Below are 19,332 nucleotides of genomic sequence, written 5' to 3'. Positions count from 1 at the left end.
GAGATTTAGATCATATTTAATTTTTAAAATTTTAAATTAAAAATGTAATATATTAATTAGTGAGTATTTAATAAAATTTACACTTCTAATTATATTTATTAAAGATTATTTTCATTTAATAAATTATGATTAATATATTTTATGTAAAATTTAAATATTTTATAGAAATAATATTTTAACTAGAATTTATGATTTTATTTTACACTAAAATTTGAGAGTACTATAAGATGCTATAAAGAACTAATTTAGTAAAGAGTATACTTTATACTTTATGGTTATTGCTATTATAAATGAAAATCTATTTTAGAGGGTAAAAGAAAACATATCGCTTCTACAATAAACTTGTCATTATAATGAAATGCTATTATATTTATAAAGAGTGTTTGCTATAAAGAGGAGCGATCGTAGTTAGAAACTTTTAATTTACTTCAAATTTAACATATATGATCTACATGGATGGAACATGAAATATGACAGTTAAATTGTTAAAATATTACTAATATAAAAAATTATGAAAATATTTAGAACTACTTTAATTTTTATATTGGTGTAAATAGATCCCTCCTCAAAATTGATTACAATAATACTAATTGTTAGGATCGTCCCGATTAAGCAACAAACAAGTAAAAATAGCAGAAGAAATTGAGAAGATGAACACACAAATTTAACGTGGAAAAACCCCTCCAAAGAGGATAAAAAACCACGGGCAAAGATAATTTTACTATAATGGCAAAAGAACGAAGAGTACAAAAGATGGAGATAAAACTAAACCCCGAAAACTCGAAAAACAAAGAACCCTCAAAACGTAAACACAAAATTCTCTGAATGTGTTATGAGTTCTAATCTAATGGGTGTGTATTTGTAAGATTGTAAAAGAGCCTATTTATAGGCTAAATTAGTAAGTCAAATAAACTATACTAATAAATGTTAAATATATTATACTAATAAATATTAAATCTTCTAGAAAGAAAAAATATTTTTGTTTAACTTGACTTGCAAGCAATCTCTTAGAATTTGGGTCACATAACTCTAACAATCTCCACCTTGACACGAATTCTTTCAACGCCATCTTTGCCAAAACCCGTCATGGGCCTATCTTGAACTATGCAGGGAATTAACTGAGTCGAATCTATGCTTACAAGTTGGAAGACTTCTAGCCTTCGACTTGTGCACTGCCAAATCAAAACTAACCCGGGTCTGATTTTCACGAATACAGTGCCCTAACTTTTCAAAATCTGCATCCAAAAGAGAACCTCTCTTCAACGAAACGATCATACCTTTTTCCCTCCTATGACCAAGTTGCCTCCACTCCAAACGAGTTGACTTTGACTCCGTAACGGACGAGGGACGTCCGATTTCACCGGTCACTGTAGAACCTTCCAGAATATAAAGATTGCCAGTTCTTTTACCTTTTAAGAAAACGAGAGCTCCACGAGATACTTTAATGTCGCTCGACTCGATGTTGATTCTACATCCTTTCAAGTCTAAAATACTCAAGGAGATGAGATTCTTTCGTAAATCAGGTACATACTTGACATCTGAGAGTGTCCTAATCGTCCCATCGTGTATCCTAATTTTAACAGTACCAATACCGATTATCTTACTAGATGAATCGTTTCCCATGTGCACAACTTCACCTTCAACTGAACTATATGTGGAGAACCATTCTCTATTGGGACACGTGTGGAAAGAACATCCTGAATCTAGGATCCACTCAGACGTAAGCTTGGAGTTATCGCTCGTTGACACTAACAAGAAATCATCACCACCTTCATCGACCAAATTAGCACCAACTACATCTTCCTCGTTACTCTCAGTAGCTCTTTTATTTCGCAATTTATAACAATATGCTTTGACGTGACCTAACTTTTACAATAACGACACCTTTTGTCTCGTTTCTTTGATGCTACCAAAACGGAAGCTTGCCTATCTGCTTTGCTATTTAAACCAAACTCATTGTCGAGTTTTTCTCTACTCAACAAATGACCCTTCACATCTTCGAACGAGAGTTTGTCTTTGTCATAAATCAAGGTCTCCCTGAAAGACTTGTATGAAGAGGGTAAAGAGCACAATAATAACATAGCTTGATCTTCATCGTCAATATGAACCTCAACGTTCTTTAAATCATTTAAAAGAGTAATGAATTGACTGATGTGATCTCTAAGAAGCTCACATTCGTTCATGCGAAACGTAAATAGACGTTGTTTCAACACTAAACGGTTAGCCAGAGACTTAGTCCCATAAAGAGTTTCTAACCTTTTCCACAAGGCGGATGAGGTCTTCTCCATCAATACCTCCAGAATACTGTATTCATGAGGCACAACCGGATTGCGCACAAGGCCTTTTCATCAAGCTCTTCCCATTCGCATTTGATTTAGATTCTCGTGCTTTTTCCTGTAACAACCTTTTTCAAGCCATTTTGAACTAAAATTGCCATCATCCGAACTTGCCATAGATTGAAATTTGTCTCACCATCGAACTTCTCAATTTCAAACCTTGTTGCTGTCATATCTGAACGGGCTGATCTATGAAAACTGAACTAGCTCTGATACCACTTGTTAGGATCGTCCCGATTAAGCAACAAACAAGTAAAAATAGCAGAAGAAATTGAGAAGATGAACACACAAATTTAACGTGGAAAAACCCCTCCAAAAATGATAAAAAACCACGGGCAAAGATAATTTTACTATAATGGCAAAAGAATGAAGAGTACAAAAGATTGAGATAAAACTAAACCCCGAAAACCCGAAAAACAAAGAACCCTCAAAACGTATGTACAAGCCCAATAATGCCCGGGCCCAAACAAATAAATATGCCCAAATACTAGACCCAACCTACTAAACCTAGCCCACACAAAAACAAAATACCAGAAACCCTAGGAGCCTATTTGCTTCAACACAAGCCGCAACCACCCCCTACATGCGCGCCACTCCCACGCCCAGCAGTCCTCCTTGTGCTCCGCAGATCGCGCCGCCCGCCGTTAATCTCGCACACGCCTCCAGTAGCACCTGCAGCAAGCAAAAGAGAAGAGCAAAAATCGGGCCAACAAACAACATAATAGATTTATGTAGATTTTTCTATTTTTTCCTCCTTTCTATTTCGGCTATAAAAAGGCCGCTTTCAAGTATGTAGTGGGGGGGACGATCGGTTCCAAAAAAAAATACAGAAATAAGAGATAAAAAAAGATTTTTTTAAGGTGATTGATTTTATTTTCTTTCTCTCTGTTCTTGTACTGTTTTTTTATATTTTGTTCTTCCTTGATTTTTTAAAACAAAATAAATGAGAAGGAAGGAAAAGGGGAACTTACCTTTGGAACGTTGTCGGAGGATCCTTCGTTTACCCCGTGGGGTTTAAAGCGGCAGAGAAGGAGGAGTCATGGCTTGAGGGGCTAGGTTAAGGAAACCCTAGCGAGCACTCCACTTTCTCCCTCTGTTTGTTTTAAGAAAAAAGGAAAAATGAAATAAGATTGCTTTTTTCGAAAAAAATTTTAGTTTTAATATTAAAGACAAAATGGCGCCGTTTGGAAGGCCAGACCCGACCGTCGACCCGACCCGCAAGTAGGGTCCGCGTTCGCCTTCAATGGGAATTTTCGCTTGGCCCTTCCTCCTTTATTTTGATTTTAATGCGGATTTCATGCATTTTCAATTTCGCCACAAAATTTCGCTCATGTTTCAATTCGACCCATAGACCGTGCACATGGAGCTCGTTAAAACGACACCGTTAGGCCAAGATGGGATATTGCTTTTAAGTCCTCCTCTCATGGCGCGTGTCGATTTGGCCCTTTCGGTGTTCTCCATTATTTTAAATTTGGCCCTTAAACTCTGTTTCTTTTTAGTTTGATCCTTAATCAATTTTTTAGTTCTTTTATATTATTTGGCATTGTCTATTATTATTATATTATTCACTATCGTTATTATTATATATTTTCTATACATTTACGTTCGCATATTTTATATATCTGCATATTTAATATATATATATATATATATATATAATTTTAAGCTTTTTTACACACATACATATTGTTTTATGGTTTATATATACTTACATTTTATACTTCATTTTATATATACCTTTATATACATACAGATTTTCACACACATATATATATTTTCATAGTTTATTTATATATTATATTTATATATATATATATATATATATATATATATATTGTTCTTTTTTGTAAATATATGCATATACATACATTTTCATTTTTTATTTTTTATTTTACTTTATTATACTTTATATTATATATATATATTAATACATTTTTCTTATTTTTTGAAAATGTATACACATCTACATGTTTTTATTTTATTTTTACAATTTTCATTACATATATACATGCATATTTTTAGAAATTATTATAAGTTTGTTATATATATTTCTTCACTTACCTTTTATATGTACACTTATATTTATGTGTTAAGTATGCGCCCACTCATATTTTCGAATTTGCTTGTATATTGTACTTATATATATATTGTAAATACATATTCATATATGTTTTACATTAAAGTTTTGTATCATATTGTACATTAATTTTTAACATACCCTTTTTGAAAATATAGTTTGGTTTTAACCATACATCAAGTTATTTTCTTGATTCAAAGGTTTTTTTTTGAATAAAAGCAATATTCGAAGTTTGAGATTTTCGAGGGAAATTGAGCCCTAATGTATTGGGTTCTGATTTTCTTTGTTAATTTTAAATAACCTAGGATATTCTTTATTCAAAATGCATGAGTATAAAAATTATTTTTGAGAACTTAACTTGTCATGCCCTAACGTATTGGGTGTGGCATGTTACTTTCTCGAAATGAAGATTTTCGCATAAAATAAAAGCGATATTCAAAGTTCGGGGATTATGAGGAATTGTACCCTAACGTATTGGGACTTGATTTCTTTACATGACTTGAACAATTGATTATCCTTTTTCAAATTTCATCATTTGAGTTGATTTTGAAATTTTTTTAACCTTCGACACTAAGACATTAAATGATCAATTTGGTACCGATTTTGGGCGTTACGAGGGTGCTAACCCTTCCTCGTGCGTAACTGACTCCCGGACTCATTTTCTCAAAATTCGTAGACCAAAATAGGGTGAGCCGATCACACCTTAATAAAAGATCGGTGGCGACTCCAGTTTAATTTTTAAAGTCGACAACTAAATTTTTGTTTTCAAAAAATGGTTTCGACAACGTAAACACAAAATTCTCTGAATGTGTTATGAGTTCTAATCTAATGGGTGTGTATTTCTAAGATTGTAAAAGAGCCTATTTGTAGGCTAAATTAGTAAGTCAAATAAACTATACTAATAAATGTTAAATATATTATACTAATAAATACTAAATCTTCTAGAAAGAAAAAATATTTTTGTTTAACTTGACTTGCAAGCAATCTTTTAGAATTTGGGTCACACAACTCTAACACTAATAAATACCCTCATTTGAGATTGTTTAAAGTTATCCGAGCTACTAAAATATAATAGTTCTTGAATGCTTTACACCAACATTAATGAAGTATCAAAGCTACTTGTTTTTGAGGGACCTATACAAAAATGAAAGGAAAAAAAATCCCACAATCACATCACTACTTGTTTTGAGGGACGTGTAAAAAGTGAAAAGATTATGCTAAACAACTAATACAATAGCATAGGAGGTGAGATTTTCTAACAAAAATGGGTTGCACTTCCTAGAAAATATGAAGCAAAAACTTTTTCCTTGAGAAATCAAATAGATTGATAGAACTACAAAGAAGACTCATGAGGTGACATTTAAGGTTTTTTGCTTCTTAACACCATTTTAATTTCACCTTTTGAAATCATTAATATACCCTCAAATGTAATCATAAGTTTACGAGGTCCTTATCAAAACTGACCCCCATGATGGAAACATGCCAAAGATTGAGAGACTAACTAAAAAATAATTAACTATGCCTCTTGGAGAAGTCCTTAAGACCAGTTGGACATATTGAATTTTTTTTAATACTCATAAGTCATAATTTTAGATGACCATACGCATTCTCTAAGAATATATTTAGAATATCATATCAAACCATAATATAAGTCTTTTATACAAATAGTTTAAAAAATAAAAAGAAAAATGTAGATGACACATATCTAGCTAGTATTTTAGGATAGGGTTTGTGCTGCGTTTTAAAATCTTAACCCATCACTATTTGTGTTAATTAGGTAAAAAGAAACATTTCCATCAATTAAAGCTTGCTTAATTTAATTGAAAATAGAATATATAAGCCCGTGGTTGTGTGGTTAGCTCGGCAGAACACAAAAAGGTTTCCTCATTGGCGACAATGGATCCCTCACTATACATGCAAATTGAGATCATCTATGAAATTTGTCTACTTCGTTGACGAATCAGAATGTAGGAAAGCTAATTTGATATAATTCTTCCTTTTTTTTTCTTAATTTATTTTTAATAGGAAAGTTTGCCCTTCATCCTTTCCAACTTATTAAAACAAATTACTTTGGTGCTTTACTCTCTATACATTCTTCAGATTATAACTTTAATTTTAAATGGGTATTTAAATTTTAAAATTTTTAATTACATCTTTAAACTATTACATTTATATCAATAATGTCCTTTAATTATTAAAATTATTAATTTAACTGTTAAATGAAACGTAAGATCTTATGTTTAAAAATAAAATTTTAAAAAATAAATACTGTAAAATATTAATTATAAGGTTTTCAAAATTTTTACAAAATTTTTATCGTTCATTATCTTTTATGAGATTTACTTTATTTTTAGTTCCCGTTTTAAAAGTTTTCTTTAACTTTTTCATTTTAAATTATACCATATAAGAATTGATTTATCATTTAACATTAATAATAAAAGGATCTTATCGATATAATGTAACACCACAAACCCGACCTAGACATTATAGCCAAATCTAGTGATGTTATCAGTAAATCAATTGAAAGCCAAGAATTTGTATATTTTGAAAACGTCAAAACTCTTATTACACAAAAACTTGATTTATTTGAAAACATATCTTACTTAGCTATTTTATAGTAAACGTTGTTTGTTTACACTTTCTAAAAATGTAGAGCTTTGCAATGGAAATTCTTAGAAAGTTAAATTTTGGAAAAACATAATTTGTTATTTTGCAGAAAAATGAACATTGTCGATAAAATTTTTAAACGATATCATGCAAAAATCAGAAATAAAGTCCAAAACCAAAATAGTCCAAAATTTAAATAAATTAAATTTATGAAAATATTGTTATGACCAAGCTCCCGTTGCACCAACCCGCCTAAGTTTGAGGGTTATCTGAAAGTGATAGACAGACAAAAAGTGAGTATTTGAAACTCAATGTGTAACACATATATTTATATCATCAGAATTAATTAGACAAAAATATCAGATATAGAACTTATTAGAACAGTGCAGTTGCAGAAACATAATCCTACCCCTATCCGCTACACACCAACTCTGACCATCCCAACACACCATATGGGTATGAAACACCCATCTAACCCTATATACCACTTAGTGTCAGTATGACACTTTTCAAAATATTTGCAGCTTAGTTGCCGAATCCATAAACAATTTATCGCCTTGTACATAAATAAATGTGGTGGTGCCACCAGTTACGGTAGTTAATCTAACTACCCACACTTCCTCCAATACATAAATCCCATCCCAAATGCAAATACAGAACTAACATATATCATATATATTTATGATGTACATGCTTATGGTGACTGATACATAATATACAACACAATTCAAAATTTACACATATTATTTCATTTCAAACATGCTACAAATATTTAATTTTACACTAGTAGATGGCCATAATTCATTTTTAAATGCTTAATTAACAACATACCAGTCCTACAGAAGTCCTACATTCAAACCAAATATTATTTACGGCCCTAAGAAAAATCCAGATTTTTGGGGCCCACACGGTCTGGCACAAGCCTGTGTGGCCCACACGACCCAATTGACCCAAACTGTGTGTCTCACACGACCTGTCACATGGTCGTGTGTCACACACAGCTATGTGGCGTCGACAGTGCAGTTTTTCAGCTTTCACCACTCGCTGTTTTTCGTGTTTTTCATTACTCACCTTGATAGATTCTGATGCCAAACCACCCATGAGACTTCCAGAACCTAAACGCGTAATTTAGAACACCAAACCAATAACAAAAACAAACAATTTGAAGGACATGTCCTGGATTTTTTCGAATAACAAAACCGACGAACCAAATTAAACTATCCAAAAACACAATTGAACCCTTACCACTAAACGAACAACAACACAACAAAGATTAATACCAATGGCCTTACGATCTTCTCCTAAAACGATTTGAATTAATTAAATAGCATACGATACGAACTTTTCACTACAATCTTAAAATCCCAAACATCTACAATGCCCAACGAACAATTTCAGTACAAGAACAGAAAAGAACAAATGCAACCTTACCTTCACAGATTGAAAACCAAAGCGAAAGAGCCAAGAACAACTTGAAAACAGTTGCGAAAATTAAGGTGGGACACAAGAATTGAAAGCACAAAAAGGAAGAAAGGAAAGAAAAAAAAAAGAAGGACATACGCGAAATGTAATATCCCTAAACTGGATCTAGTAGTTTGGGTATATTTTTTGGGTTCTGAGTGTGAAACTAAAAATTTATGGGGTTTCTAGTAATTTTTAATTTAATTTAGGAGGTTAATTTCATCTAAAATCGATTAAACAATAATCCGAAAAATAAAATAATTTTAAAAATTAATTTTAAAGTAATTAAATAATTATTAGTGAAAATAATTAATTTGGGTGAAAAAGAATTTTAAAATAATTTTTATTAGGGTTAATTTGAGCTAAATTTAATTATTAATTAAATTAGGTTTAATTGTAAAAAATTAGAAAATTTAAAGTATATATTTGAAAAATAAACCTTAAAATTCGGAATTTTTGAGGGAAAGGATTAAATTGTAAAACAAGGTAAACCATTAGGCAGATTCCCCAATTTTAAAATTCTGGTGGGTTGTTTCAGCTTTAAAAACAATGCATCTAGCCTAATTTTCACACCATTTACATCATATTAGAGAGCTATAAATTTCATTTTCTTTTCATGGTTTTAAAGATCTATCGTAAGAGAATAGATCCAACCATTTTCCTTTTCAAAATACTCTCTCAATTCTCCCGAAATTATTTTCAAAAGTAGCCAAAAATATTCTAAAATTTCTCAAGATTCTTGAATCAAGATTTTCAATCAAAGGATTTAGTGCCAATCAAAGGTAATTATTATTTCTAAACTTGTTTTTATTAAGATTAGAAATATTTTTACATGATTTGAGAATCAATTAAAGGATTTTTATCAATGTCATCTTCTTCAAAAGCTTAAGGTGTTTTAATGGTGGATCTTGAATTTTGAGAAGAAATCTACAAATCAATGGATGTTCCAACTCAAAGTGGATCTATTAAAAGGTTTTTGGTTTTATTTTTCAAGATTAAACATGATTTGCGAGGTAATTTGAAGAAATTTGATTTTCATCATCTTCTTAAATTAATTTTTTGAATTTTTGTGAAATTGATTTAAATGTGAAATTGATGCTTAGTTTATGTATAATTCGTTTAGTATTGATGTTTGGAAGTGATTAGGAGGGCTGGAGAGATTGATTTTGTGAGGAATTGAGCTATTGAATTGATGTTACAAATCCGATAAGGTATCTTTGAGAGTGAATTTTGATTAGCATAGTTAATTAAAAATTATGTTTAATATAGCTTTGGAAATGTGGTAATGCCTACTTTACCTCTGTTGAAGCTCCAAATCTTGAAGAGGACCGAGATAACCGGAATTGAAGCTCGAAATTGCCTAGTTGATCACTTGTTGTGATAGAATAAAATTGTGTGTTGAGTGTTTAAGTAGTACCTTAATTAATGATTAAAAATTAATTAATTATGGATGAATGATTGATTTTGCAAGATTGGTATTAAATGTGTAAAAAATTGAATTTGTATTGAAAAAAAATGAGAAGTGAATTTTTGGGTGGTGTTGTGCTATTTAATTAGATTAATTTTAAGGATGATTTTAAGCATGTGTACTAAAATTTTTGATCATGATATGTTGATATTTCAATTGGTAATTGATAATGGAAAATTGGCAAATGAATTTCTTGATTTAATTGGATATTAAATGCTATGTTACATGTTACACTTAAGCATCTTGTCACATTAAATTGAGCACACTAATGATTGATTTATATGCTATGTTTGATTGAATATATAAGCAACATGCATGATGGATCCATTGGATATAGTTGGCATGCTATAGGATTTGTGGGTACTCACCTTTATTTGTGACATTGTGAGCATATGGCTCTAGGTGGACTGATTTGTTGGAGTAGATAAGGGAGTACTGAGCATGAGTCTCCACTCAATGGGTTATTTGAGGCGCTAAAAGGGAGCACGTGCTTTGGCTCGCTCAACTCGGTGGATTGTATTTGATATTTGTGGGAGTTTAGAGATCTGTTTATCTCATGTATGATCACCCGATTAAGCCATGAGAAATGAATGTCAATATATTTATGTATGATTGTTGCTATATCAATTGATGATTGAAAGTTATGAATGATTGATTTTTGGTATTGAAAATGCTTATGGAAATTTAATTGACATGTTTAATTTTTTTTTTGGATAACAATTGGTGAATGATTGGTTGTGAATTAAGCATGAATTGGATGTTAATTTACTTGTTGTTTTTATTAACATTCACTGAGCTTTTTAAAGCTCACACCCTCACATTCGTGAAGATATTCGTCAGGATTGAGGAGCTGGTGAGCCGAGCAAAAGAGTTCCAAGAGATTTAGGCTTGGTAAAGACTTTATTACACATTTTAGAGACTATAGTCAGACATTATAGAACTCTCGGGAATTAGTTTGATTTTTGGTTGTAAATAGACTTTGGACATTGGACATTTATTTTGAATGGTTTTATAATAATTTTGAGGCATGTTTGATTTTTATTATTGATTGATTTGCAGTGTATTGTTGCTTGATAACACGGTGATTAATAACACGATGAGTGAAGCATGATATTTATATTATCGATTGTTTAAATGAGGCTTCCATGGAGTGATTTGCTAATGACTAAGGTATGCCACTTGTTTGATTTATTCGATTTTTGATGTGCATGAAATTAATTGCTTAATTCTATTTAATTAAGGTTTAATTGATGTCAATAAATCCAATTGAACTTGTGTGTATATATGTTAATTAATCGCAGTTAAATCGGGTTTAATTGGTCATTAAAATATGCAAAATCAAGTTTTAAAATGAGTATTTCGCAAAAATAGGTGCAGTGGTTTTTACACGGGCGTGTGCCTATCCATACGGGCGTGTGAGAGGTTGCACACGAGAGTGTGAGTAGGTGACACAGGCGTGTAGAAACTGAAGCTATCACATACGGGCGTGTGCGATCTACCAAAAAGTTTTTCACGACGCGAACACGGGCATTTAATGACACACACGATCTTTTTGAATTGGTATTCTAATTTGTTAAAGTTACTATTTAGTCTTAAAAATTGATTAGTCTAATTAGAGCCGTAGATGATAAGGAAACTTGGTAAAATTTTGTGATTAGTCTCATAATGGGTAAAATTCATTAGAAACACATTTAATTTGTAATTTGGAATATATTTTGATAGATTGTATTTGTTACAATTTAGTCCATAATAGTACAACTTAAATTAAACATAGCAAACGAACTCAGTTTAAGCTGAAATTTTTAAGATTGCAAAATTTTGACTAAAATAAGGTCAGTAAACATTAAGATCTAAAATCAAATTAGTTTTACCATAGGTGGTAAAATGACAAAATTACCTAGGAAAAGGTTAAAATTGGCTTATAATTTTCTTTCGCGTTAATAGATAACTAATATTTAGATAAGATTAAGGTGTTATAAGGTCAGGGTGTGTTTTGGGTGGTCGTTAACCAGTGAGTCACTTAGGTGGCTAATGTTACTCTTCAAATTTGGGCCAATCCGTCCTGGTCGGGTCTAGGGTGTCACACGAAAGACCAAGAAGAAAAAACAAAAAAAAAACTAAAATGGCAAAAAGGAAGGGAACAATAGTGGGTATGTTACACGTCAGTTAGGTTTAGAAAATATTTTGGTAAAACTAATTAATTCAAAAAGAAAAGAAAAGAAAATAAGACATGATAAGAATTTAACTAAAATCCAACTACCCACTATCCTCTAAATCCCATCCATATCCGACAGATTCTATAGAGTTAAATTTTAACTCAACTTCTACTCATTAATCAGCACAAAAATGAAATTAGCCAAAATGCTCTCACAGGGATTCGAACCAGCAACCTCAAACACATACCAAAACACTTACCCACTAGAGCAGATCACTTACTTTAACAAAATTTAACAAAACAAAATATATCTTCAAAAATTGGGGCATTACAACTCTCCCCCTATAAAAGAAATTTCGGCCTCGAAATTTACTTGATTGAAACAAATGCAAATATTACTGTTGAATCGAGTCCTCTGGTTCCCAAATGGCTTCCCCAATGCTATGATTCTGCCACAGAACCTTAACTAATGGAATAGACTTCCTTCTGAAGACCTTGAAGTCTCGATCTAGAATTTGAACTGGCTTCTCCTATCCATCTGAATCACGCAACTTTGTAACATATCCTTCATTATCTGAATCACCTTCTCAGACTATCCATCTGACTGAGGATGGAACGCAATACTAAAGTCTAAAAGAGTACTTAGAGCCTCATGAAGCTTCTTCCAAAATTGAGAGGTGAAGCGAGAATCTCTATCAGAAATAATCGAGACCGAAACTCCATGAAGTCTAACGATCTCGGAAACATATAACTTAGCCAGCCTTTTTGTTAAGTTACACTTGTATATACAATTAGTAGAATATATCTCAGCAACTTATTAAAGATATTTAAATTTAGAATTTCAAAATTGCCAAAACTTATTTTTACCATTAAATTAAGAAAAGGGTATTAATCTTCATAACCTTGCACATGAAATACAATGATTTATGTATCGAATAATGTCACTTTTGGTATTTGTACTTTCATAAAAATTTCAATGTGGTACTTGAGCTATTAATATATGTTTTATTATGGTTTTGTACTTAGTTAAATGTTTGATATGGTACATGCATTTTGAAAATATTCAATGCCGTACTGAAAAATCAATATGTGTTTTTATTATGGTACCGGTGTTAACATTAATGAATTGCTAAACCAACAATGAAAAGTTGACATGTAAAATTTTTTTTCCAAACCATTAAATCCACATGGATAATATAATATTATGTGGAAAACTAAATAGAACAAAAAAAATTAAATTAAATTAAAAGCAAATAATTAAACATATGGTTAATAAAAAAGTACATTATAAAATTACATGAAAGTATATTTAAAAATCAATTAAAAATATTATTTCAAATAAAATGTTTTTTGGAGAAGGTGATCTTGTATTAGACCTATTCATGGGTCGGGCCACCCAGCCTGAAGGCCCATCAAAAAGTGGGAGGGTTTAGGAAAAAATATAGGCTTGAAAAATGGGCTTGGGCAAAAAAAAAGGCCCATTTTAAAAGCAGGCTAGGCCTCGGGTAAGGCATTTTTGGCCTGGCCCGATTTCACAATAGGACAAAAAAACTGCTTTTTTTTATTGTTTTAATGCTATTTTCTTGTTGTTTTCTCCCTCTTTTGCTACCATTTCACTATTATGTTACTACTATTTTGTTGTTATTGTTTGGATATTGTATAACACTTGTTTTATTGTTAATTTTGTTATTATTTTAGAGACATTTTCTTGTTAAGTTGCATTATCTTAGTGTTATTAAAGTATACATATTTTTTAAAATTTATTTTCAATTTGTTGAGAAATATTTATTTTAATGTTTTTAGTATTTTTGATATATTTTATATATTTAAAAATTATATAAAAATTAATACATGCAGGTCGGATCGGACCCGAGTTTTAGCATTTCTAACTAGGCTGAGCTTGGGGCAAAATTTTAGGCCCATTTTTTGGGTCGAGCCCGAGCCTAGCAAATGGGCCTAAATTTTTGATTGGGCCCGGGCTGACCCATAAGCACCTCTACCTTGTACTTAAATGGAGAAGATGATGTTTTTACTTACTAAGTTTAGTATTTACTTCTTTTTTATCAACTATATGTTTAGTTATTTGTTTTTTAATTTACTTTATTTTTTATTTATTTTTTCACATGATGTTATATTATCCATGTGGACTTGATGATTTTTTAAAAAAATCTATATGTTGAATTTTCATTGGTTGATTTAGTTGTTCACCAATGGTGTTAACACTAGATACCATAATAAAAACATATTAATAGTTTATGTATCTCATTGAACATTTTGAAAGTACAAGTATCACGTTAGATATTTTATGAATGTATATATACCATAATAAAATACATATTAATAGTCCAAATATCACATTAAACATTTTCAAAGTACATATATTTTATTCAACATTTTATAAAAGTACATATATAAAATTTAACATTATCCTTCTATATATGTAATATTTTATAGTTGATTGAATTTATGCGTCCAACCCCATTTAGTAAAAAAAAAAAAAGGGGGATTGTAGACATTAAGACTATATTTCAAATTAATTGCATTGCATTAAAAAATTAAAAAATAATTGGATTAGTTGTTTTATACTTTGAGGCATTATTAGTGAATAAATTCATAGAATGATAGTCACCCGTTTTAATCATTTAATTAAAATTTTGATTTTATTCACTAATATTATTAAAATTTAATATTTCGGTTATTCGTATGTTAAACCATAAACAAGAGTCTTTTTATTGGCATAATAACATATTTAACCATTCCATGTTTATAAATTTTATCAATTTAGTCTTAATTTTAAAATACAAAAACTTAACCCTCAACTTTACACATTTTACTAACTTAGTCTTGACTTTTAAAAATTAAAAAAATTAGAAAGAAATATATATTACAAAGTTTATTTTCCAATAAAATGCATACAAATTATAAAAATAATTATAAATAAATGAATACCATTTTTCTATTTTTCTAACATGAAATTTATTTATTAAAATGATAATTTTATAAATAAAATAATTTAAGGGAAAAACCATGAAGAGGACCTAAACTGATTGAGCTTTTCCCTTTTTTCAACATTAACAACCCCATGTTCAAGTTGGGTCAAATGCTATAGCCTAAGGGTGGGTACAATTGGGGATATACAAGTGAGGATGAAATCTTGGAGACCAAATAGGTGGAAGGTCATGTCGGTAGCTTTGCAATTGATCATTTTTGGATGGCACAATGACAAAGGATGTGGAAATCGAGGAATTTAAAGTAAGGGCCATCGGTGCCGGTGGTTTTGGGCGAAGGTGGTGGTGCCCAGTGCTAATTAAGCAGATTTGGCAAGGACTAAGGAATAATACTAGACATATAATAGATAAATTATTATTTATAAAATAAAACTAAAAAAGGGAAAACTTTGAATTTTGTTTAAATTTGTTTGTGGTTTTTTTAAAAAAAAATTATTTTATTTATAAAATAATATTTAATAAATAAATTTCATGTTAGAAAAAATAGGTATTCATTAATTTATAATTTTGTATCTATTTTATAAAATTTTATGTAATTTTATAAAAAAATGAAGTTTTAAATACTTAATTATTTTTGTATAGTTTTTAATTTTTAAGAATCAAGATTAAAATGATAAATTTTAGAGTTGACGGTTAAATTTGTTGAATTTCTTAGAATTAGGACCAAATTGATAGAATTTGTAGACTTTGGAGGCTAAATTTGTTATTATGCAAATAAAAAGACTTTCATTAGTAACCGAAATATTAAATTTCAATAACATTGACTAAAATAGAAAATTTTAAACTTGAGTGACCAAAATAAAAAAATACGATAATGATAGGGTGACTAATTTTCCCTTAAAAAATAAGGCAAAAAATGGTTTTGATAAATACGGAGAATTGTTGCACAGGGAGGAAAAGAAAAAAGAAACCAATCTCATGCATGCCTTCACGATGAAGGCAGTTTCCAAAGTGGATGTGACATTGTTACCAAACTGGATCCAACTCTTCACATCTTTTTTAATATTTAAAAATAAATTAAATCTTAAAATATTGAACATATTCGCCAACAGGACAGGTCTATACTACCTTCACCTTGTACTGTATAAATCTCGTATTACACTGTTGGCGATAGAGGATTCATTTCTTCTTTAATGGCTGCTTAAAGTTGCACGTGGTTGTAAGCAGTAAAGGAACTCATGATCTTAAGAAGAGAAAAAGAAAGCGGCCTAGAAATCTTTTCCATTACAATCGATCTATCGACCTCAAATCTTAGTTGTTTTCTACCTTTTCAAGTTTCTGTTTCTGGGATTTGGACAATTTGCTTTGAATAACTCTCGATGTCGTCTGCTGTCTGCTTTCAAGGGAAAAGAAACCATTGTCAGTTGATATGCGAAAGGACGTTTGAACCAAACAAATACTTGTCCAATCAACAAAAATAATTATATGTAAAACCATAGATATTATTGAAATCACATTTACTTTTTAAGAGAAGAATACTTCCCTTGATGGGATTGTTTTTTTTAGTTTTTAATTATTTACATTTTTTAGCCACCAACTCGTTAATGAAAGAATGAAAACATCCAGTTATTAAAAAAGGATAAAATTAAACAGTTGAATGATTATTTTAGAACTTTTCATAATTGAGTAAAGTTAGATGACAAAAAATGAAATATTTACTAATAATTAATTCATCATCTTATAACTTTTTATAGTTAGATGACAAAAATAAAGAGATAATTAAATAAACATAGGTGACAATCAAAGCTGTAGTTTGGGTAAGAACAAACCGCAGAAATCTAAATTGGAATTCCTCTCCCTTTATTCTTCACTTGAAGCAATTTAAATATTAATCTTTCCTAATTCTCCAATCACATCTCCCAGAAATAGGATAATGAGAACAGAAAATTAAAACATGTCCTATTTCTTCAGCGGCTAGTGGATCCAACTTGGACGTCTTCTCTGCATGACTTCTACGTGTTGTGGCTTGTTAATCCAAATACTTTGGATTCATCTTAGGCTCTTTTGTAGATTTTCTTAACCTATCATTAACCATAACCCTTGTATTCAAATCAACATCCTGGTGCCACTATGTGTGCCCCTTCAATAAAAAAATTAACATGTCATTAAAATGTCTCATTTAACATTAATGAGTGTCCAAAACATGTGAAACTAAATCTGAAGAAGGTACCGATAGAAAAAATAATCACTGATGCAAATCTTCTACCAAAGAAATCTAATCAAGAAGTAGAAAAAATATAAGGAGAAATCTTCCATCAAAGAAACCTAATCTATTCATCTTTAATGCAAATATTCTTATAATTTAGTGTTTTTGTGTTTTTAAATTTTTGATAAATGATTGGGATTAGAAAAAGACATTAACTTCTTCATCAACTTGCGAGTAGGTCGAGCCTTGAAACAATTTTAAGCTCGACCTGAAAAATGAGCTTAAATTTCTACCCAAATTCGGCCTAGAATATAGATACCGAGCCCAGACCCGAATCGGCCCATATTAATTTAAAGAAAATATAATTTGTTATATAAAATAAAATTTAAAAAGATAATATATCAAATACACTGCAATGGTAAAAGAAAAAAATAAAAACAAAATAAAAATATTGGGGATTGAAAACATATGATAAGCTATAATATATTCATTTAATATAATATAAAAAATTATGTAATACTTCAGAAAAAGCTGGATAAAAATTCGGTAAGGTTTATTATTATTATTATTTAAAAAATGGAGCTGGTATATTATAAATTTAAACAAAATCGAGTACAAAAGGGGAGGCATAAAAAGGTAGATAGAAATAATACATTCATAAATAAATGTGACGAATTTTGTATGCAGCAAAAACTGACTACCAATGATGAGTCTTTTTCCAGGTTTCTGCTTACAACGAAACAACTAAATGATAATAATACAACTGTGGCAGCCATTACAAATTAGAAGTAGAAGGAAAATGACAAATAATTGAAAGAAGAAATAGACACAGAGAATGGGCATTGAACCTACAACATATGAGCACAGTTACGGTTAATCTTGCAAACACATTTATTATTGATAATGAATTTGAAACTATAGATATAAATAAAGATTTAGACCATACAGAGCCTATGGTTAATAAAATTTCATATAGATATAAACCCAGGTTTCGTTTCGCATAACAGCGCACAATTCGCTTTGATAAAACAGCTCTGCATCGTCAAAGTCAAGTCAAAATAGAACAAGAAGAAAACAAGACACTATATATCAATGGCCATAAGTTTAACAAAGTTGGGATCCTAAGCCAGTAAGGAACTCCAAATCACCACCATGCGATGGGGGAGGATCAAAGCATCCATATAGTTTGCTTCCTTAAAACAAGACAACAACAAACCGATAAAACCAACACTAGGTATAGAAATACAAGATCAATGTTATTTATTCTGAATGCAATAAATGAGAAGGGTATTCAATGGACTGAGAAATTTTAAGTTTCTGTAGAGTGTAGTAGTTGATAAAATAGCTACACATGCCCATGCCCATGCCCATGAAATTAGAAACATGAAACTGCATTTAGAAGACAAGAGTTATATGCACTTTTAGTGTTGTCTCAGTTTATCTGAACATTGAGAAAGTTGACATAATGGATGAAAGTTTTTAGATTGATGTGGTTTACCTTAACAGACGTATGGATTCTTTTGGTTCAAATTTACTGATACCAACAAAAATGGTTTATCATCAAAGGAACTCATGGAGTTGGGTTTCAAATTCAACAATATGGCTAAAGATTGGAATCAAATATTATAAACTTTTTTGGGTTTAGTGTTCAAATTTTAGCTATGAAACATGATCACATACATGCAATATTGGTACAATACGATACGGACATAACGATAGTAACTTTTTAAAAATGAAGACACAACAGGATATGACAATAAAAAAATATTTTTAATATTTATATATAGTTTTATGTTAAAATATTTAATGTAAATGAAAGTATTGAAAGTAAGAAAATGGAAATAAGAAAAGCAAGCAGAAAGCTGAAATTTGAAATCGAAATTAAAATGTAAAAAATGGAGATGTGCAGCAAAGCTTGTCAAATAAATTTACAAATAGTCCAAAACAGGATCTTGGATACCCACAATAATAAATGGGAATTAAATTCAGCCTAATATTTTAATTTAATAACAAATAGCTCAAGACAACAACTTGGATTGCTTCAAATTTATTTGAGAAATAAAAAAATCATTTC

General features: G+C 30.3%; 1 long non-coding RNA gene across 1 annotated transcript; it reads right to left on the bottom strand.

The window, feature by feature from the left end:
- Positions 1–16,223: 16,223 nt before the first annotated feature.
- LOC128039655 (uncharacterized) lies at positions 16,224–18,959 on the bottom strand. The gene is made up of 3 exons (XR_008194107.1): positions 18,757–18,959; positions 16,882–17,192; positions 16,224–16,445 (listed from the first exon to the last, which is right to left on the bottom strand). It is a non-coding gene; the product is annotated as an uncharacterized LOC128039655 (long non-coding RNA).
- Between the last annotated feature and the right edge of the window lie 373 nt (positions 18,960–19,332).

Source organism: Gossypium raimondii, chromosome 1 (assembly GCF_025698545.1).
Source record: "Gossypium raimondii isolate GPD5lz chromosome 1, ASM2569854v1, whole genome shotgun sequence".
Taxonomy (NCBI): Eukaryota; Viridiplantae; Streptophyta; class Magnoliopsida; order Malvales; family Malvaceae; genus Gossypium; species Gossypium raimondii.
This window is presented reverse-complemented; position numbering and strand designations above follow the sequence as displayed.